Source organism: Marmota flaviventris, chromosome 9, assembly GCF_047511675.1.
Source record: "Marmota flaviventris isolate mMarFla1 chromosome 9, mMarFla1.hap1, whole genome shotgun sequence".
Taxonomy (NCBI): Eukaryota; Metazoa; Chordata; class Mammalia; order Rodentia; family Sciuridae; genus Marmota; species Marmota flaviventris.
In genome coordinates, this window is record NC_092506.1 from 125162767 (window position 1) to 125169103 (window position 6337).

Below are 6337 nucleotides of genomic sequence, written 5' to 3' on the forward strand. Positions count from 1 at the left end.
TTATAGTAGTTTAGCAGAGTCATTTTATGCTTATTGAATCTAACAATAACAAAATTTTGAGTTATGTCTTTGTTTCTTTATTTCAGTGTCCTAATAATTTATTTGCATTTTACAAAACTCTCCCTGGGAACAAAACAAAGACTAGAACACTCCCCATATCAGCATCATGTGTATGAAATAAAGAAGATGTAAGAAAAAACAGGGACAGAGTGAACTTAAATTATGGTTTTCAACTCCTATAAGTTTTCTGAGAATTGTAATTTTTTTCTGTATTCAAAATCTCCTATTTCCATGACATGTTTAATTGTGTTTCCTGGCTTACTCTTAATATGCTCTAGTTATAACTTTTTTTAATGGAAAAAGTAGCAGATTTTTATTATCATTATCAATGCCAAACAAGACTTTAAATCAATTAAAATCTTTCATTAAGCATAAAATTACTTTCACATTTGCTACAATCACAGTAAATAGGTTTCTTTGTATAAAGGGACAGTCTTTGGAATTTAAAATATCCCCAACTGAAAGATTACATATTTAAAACTCTGTCTGTTGCTCATATAATAGTGGATTACTCAAATTAAATGTTATACTCTCTTAAATAAGATAAAATGGAAATAATTCACTCATAAGATTTATAAACCATCTTTATTTATAAAATACTATCCTCAGAATTATAATCTCATCAAGCTTCAATTGGAGCAAAATTATAATCACTTAAATAAAAGCACTTACATAAACTAAAAATGAGAACTATATTACTTTTGAAGGCAGATAAAAAATTATTGTCAAGTTTCCTGTTGTACTTCTGAATGTTCAGTAGCAGAATCTTTTGAAGGTGGAATCCACCCTGAAGGGAACTCACTTCTACTTTCAGAATGCAGGGGAGAGAGGAAATCCAGCTCTGGGGGGAGATAATGAAGAAAACATCATGGTCCCATTGAGAATGGAGGGGGTGGTGGCCTTGGTTGGAAAATATTCTTGAGATGCTCCATACATGTTTTCTGGAGGAGGTGGAAGAAAAAAAGGTCCTCTTCTCATGAACTTACTCCTTGGATCCATTGGAAACAACGGATGTTTGATATGAGGGAAAGGTAAGAAAGCAAAGCCAGAGTCAGTTGCTTGGATTTCAGCAGGGAGAGACGAATCAGTTTCATTGGAATCACCAAGATCAACTTGGTATCCTTTCTACTGGCTTTCATTTCTGAAGATGAGGCCCATCCAATTAATCCAAGGGCAGCATATTGAAACTTCTGACTTCTGCTTATCAAGATGGTCTACTACCATAATTAGAATAACATCCATCTTGCCTTTGTAGAGGAAGATGTGGCTGGTGGCAGGATCATTATCCTATGGGCCTGTTCCCATGGAGGTGCCAGGGGCCCAGCACCAGAAGGTGCTCTCTGAAGATCACTTCACAAATCACAGCTTGATTCTCTTTTTGAACTGCTGATAAGATGGTCCAGAGGATTCTATGGGCCCCTTGGCCTCTTTCTCCTCCCAATGGCACCAAAGGTGAGAGTATGAGTGGACCCTTCTTTTCTGAATGAGAAGGTCTTATTTCACATGAATTTTGACTCAATGGTGAGGAACTATTTGGGGAATTCTGCTGGCAAAGACTGAATATGAAACATCAAGTACAGAAGGATATTTTTCCACAAGTTTAAATTTGAAATCCATTTCAGTTTATTTTTGTCTATTGAGAGCATTTTGTTTCCTTAAATCATTAAGGTATCTTTCAGCATTCTGAGCTGCCAACACATTATCATGTGCTTTTTTTTTTTTTCATAGTAAATAAAGTGTGCCTGATAAGAACAAATGGTTCTCTCGAATTCTTCAAGATCTTTGGCTTACTTTCTATAGGTCTCCAGTGGTTTAATTATATGGCTTATCTTTTCCTCCACTTTGGAATGTTTGTCCTCTTGCTCTACCTGGTAGTTTTCTTCTCTTATTAATTTCCTTTGGAGTTTCATTACATTTTCTTGATATAGTTCCATCATGACTTTAAGTTTATGCTAAAGATTCTGATTTTTGACTTTCAAATTCTGTATTTTCTGCTTGCAAAGTGTGCTGTATGTATACACATGGACGTATAACCAATGTGATCCTGCAATCTGTATACGTGGAAAAATGACAATTTATACCCTATCTGAATCAAATGTATGATATGTCAAGATCATTGTAATGTCTTGAACAACTAATAAAAAATAAATAAAAATTTTAAAAAAGAGAATATAAAAAAGATGCTTGTTCTGTCTTAAGATTGTTAATGTTCTATAAGGTCTTCCTTTGTTTTACCTACTTCAGATAATAAAGTAAAAATTTTATTTCTTTCTCTAAGCTTTTAAAAGAGGCATTTAACTTAGCAACATAAACCAGTTTTTAAAGCTCCTTTTGGCTGATCTTCTAAGTGAGCACCAATTTCTGATTCACTTTCCATTTCCAATTCCAAGTTACCACCATCTGTTAGCACTTCTCCAAGCAGAGGAACCCAATCTTTCATCTGCAGCAAGTGTTCATTCAGAGACTTAATGTGATTTTCTTTATTTTTTAAAACTTGTTCTGCATGTACTTTAGAGTGTTCATGTGCCATTTATTAAGGCAATTCAGTTTTTCTTTTCATACTTCAACTTCTTATAAAAGCTATTTTTGTCTTTCCTGAAGTTGGGGATTTTTATTCAAAGAATTTTTTATTGCTACCGTAACTCCTTTATTTATTTGACATATTCTCAAGGTTGTTTTACTTTCAGGTATTTGTGATTTGAGGAATTTTGATTTATCTACTAGAAACTTAATTTTTTTATATATCCCACTATCAATTCATCCTGTTGAGAATGTTTAGTTTTCTCTTCTTGTAGCTCTTTTTCTAGAAAGAATATTTCATCCTCAGGTTTAGATACAGATCTATCCAGGTTTTTATATATTGCCACCAATTTTTCTGCTTTTATTGACTCTTTCTCCAAAATGGCATCCTTTAAAGATGACTTTAAGCCATATCCACAATATATAAAGAGCTCTTACAATTCAATAATAAAAGATAACATAATAAAAAAAGGCCAAGGATACAAACAGATATTTCTACAAAGATACAAATAGCCAATAAAACACAAAAAATGCAGTCTCACTGGCCCTTGGCAAATACAAATCAAGTGAGAGGCCACCACACACCCACCGGGACATCTACAGTGGACAGTAACAGATGTCAAGTGGCATATGGAAAAACCAAGACCCTCAGACATTCCTGGTAGGAGTATGGCAATAAAGCCATCTTACTGGCAGTTCCTTGGAAGGTCAGTGGTGCTGTGTGACACAGCAGCTCTACCTCTCCACACAGATCCAAAAGAAAGAAACTGCAGTCCCTGCACATCTGTGGCAGCATCACTCCTACAGCCAAACCTCCCAACGGGCTGGGACTGATGAGTGCACAGATCCATGAGCTGGTGAAGGCCCCATGCAGTGGGCGCTCCTCAGCCACGGGGGATTCAAGGGCCTGGAGGACAAGGGTGAATCCTGTCAGTCACACCCCACACAGCCACAGATGGCTAAGGGACAGAAAGCAGCCTCCCACTGCCTGAGGTCAGGGTGATGGATGGGACGCAGCAGCAGAGGGGCTGTGGATGGCTGACAGGGATGGGGGTTGCAGTGTTCTAAAACCGACTATGGTGGCAGCCTTGCGATTTTGTGGACACACTAAGCACTGCTTGAGTTTTCCAGGGTGTAGGAGCTGCATCTCATAGAGGGCTGTTCAAAGCCCCACCTGGGACTAGGCCACAGGCTCCCACTGGGACCAGGCCACACCACTGCCTATGGCCTGGCGCCTATGGCCTGGAGCTAGCCTGGCACGGGAGGCACTGGGCTCCCTCCTTAGCCCCACACAGAAGAAAACGAGGAGGCCAAGTCCGCCATCCAGACTCACCACCTAAGACTTTTAAAAAAGACTGGATGCTGCAGAGGCCCACGCCTGTCATCTCAGCAGCTTGGGAGGCTGAGGCAGGAGGATCGTACCTGGAGGCCAGCCTCAGCAAAAGAAAGATGCTAAGTAAGCAGCTCAGTGAGTCTCTGTCTCTAAATGCATTGGGTGGGGGGTGGGCCTTGAAGCCAGGTGCTGCTGGGGTGGACACTTGCTGGCTCTGGCCTGGGCAGGTCCCTGAGTCAGGACAGCCCCACGGGCTCTCAGCAAGTCAAGACGTCCCACTGCCCCTGAGGTCCCACGTGCAAAGCCAGGAGAAAAAGCCCTCATCCAACACTATACCTTCTTCCCCTGTCCCTCATGAGTTCCGGGGTCAGACATGGGTCTGCGGGGCAGGGAGCGGGAAGGTCCCCTTGGGAGCAGCCTGTGGGCAGCAGGTCAGAAGTCGCCGACAGTGTGCTCATGTCCCAGATACTCTTCAGCCCCCGCCCCAACCCCATCTTGCCCAGAGCCCTGGGTCCTGGCCCAGTCCAGCATTGGTCACAGCCCAGCCTGCCTCTGGGCTGCACGCTCCCTGGACACCAGGTCACAGCCCTTGCTCCTGTGCTTGGGGGGCAGGGCCATGTCCCTCAGTGCTACTCAACCACGTCCCCGGGACTAGGCACCAGAGTCCTGTTCTGGAGACCACGGGGCTCCATCCCCACAGGCAGGTTCTCGGGCCAGAAAGCTCCTTCCCGTGGAGCTTTCTCTGGGGCTCAGGGTGGACAGAGCAGCACCCTCTGAAGACACCTGCTGGCCAGGCCAGGGACCCTGGGAGGGGGCTGTGAGCAGGGATCCCCAGCAGAGGGTGCCATGTATCCATGTGGAGCCCTCGGCCAGCCAGGCAGGACCCAGATAGGGGACCCAGTGAGGGGACCCATTAATAGGGACCCAGTGAGGAGATCCAGTATGGGGAACCAGCGAGCGGACTCCTACAGTATCAGGTGGTGGCTGAAGGGCCCCCGGCCCCCAATGCTACTCAGGGTGCCCTGAGCTCCCCCAGCAGCTGGCCAGACTGACACCAGCTGCCCCCAAGCTGCAGGAGGTACTTTCACCCTGATCTTGTTCAGTCACGTCAGGGGACTTGGGGGGACCACACAATGCTGCCCATGAACCTGGGTCATTCACTCAGATCCCAAGGGCAAGGGAGCACCCAGTGGCAGGGACTCGTGGGTGGCCTAGTGCTGTGGTCCCCTAGCTCCTGAGATGGGGCTTCTCCATTGAGAGCAACTGAATTTCCCACTGTCTGTCACTCAGCAGCCAGTCTGGGCAAATGGGGGGGTCACTTCTGGCTCTAGCCGTCCTGAGACACTTGGATCACAGGGTTCTTTTCTAATTCCTGCCCCAGCATGCATTCTCGGGGACTCGTCCCCATAGCCCTCGGCTGCTGGGGTGGAAGAGGCCCTCTTGCCACCTTTGCTGAGAAGACCCAGGCCCAGCTCCTGTTGAACCAGGAAGACAGAAAACCCTGAGGGTGCCACCTGACCACTGAAGCTGCTGGCACGAGGGGAGGCAGGAGGCCTCCAGCGCAGGGGCCCAGGGAGGAATATCCCCCAGCTGTGGCACAGATAGCAGAGCCACTGTGCTAAAGGTGTGTCCACGCCATTCTGCACAAGACCCCCTGTCCCCACAGCCTGGAGTAGCTATACTCAAAGGCAGGCTGAGGCCAGGCAGGGGCCAGAGGCCCCACTGTGTCTCCAGGAAGGTCTTACTGTCCTTACTGGTTTTGTTCCTGGAGAGACCTGCGTTCTCCTCAGTGTTTAGAGCAGCTCAACTCACAGTAGACAAGCTACAGAACCAGCCTAGGTTCCCCACAGCAGATGGACGGATAAAGAAACTCTGGTCCCTATACACAGTGGAATATTACTCAGCCATAAAGAAGAATGAAATGATGGCATTTGAAGGTCAATGGATGGAGCTGGAGAGGACTGTGCTGCTTAAGTAAGCCAATTCCAAAAAACAATGGCTGAGTGTCCTCTCTGACATGCAGATGCTGACTCACAATAGGGGAGAAGAGAATAGAATTTAATTGGATGAGACAAAGGGAAGGGAGGGGAGGGACTGGGGGATGCAGGAAAATAAATGGATGTCACTTTCCCATGTTCACATAAGAACACAACCAGGGACACCCCACAGTAGGGCCAGTCACAGGAATGAAAATCATACCCTGTGTAGGTGACATGGCAGGATGCATGCTGCTGTCATGGGGAGCTAAGAAGAACCAATTCAGAGACAAATCTGTGTTCCCACCTATGCCAAGTGACAAGGTGCAATGTCATTCAGTGTCCTCATTGGAGATGAAACGGGCTCTCCTGGCCTCTGGATGCCAGTGTGAGGAAACTGACACTCAGGTCACCAGAGGGGCCCCACCTCCTCAGGCCTTTGCTCCCC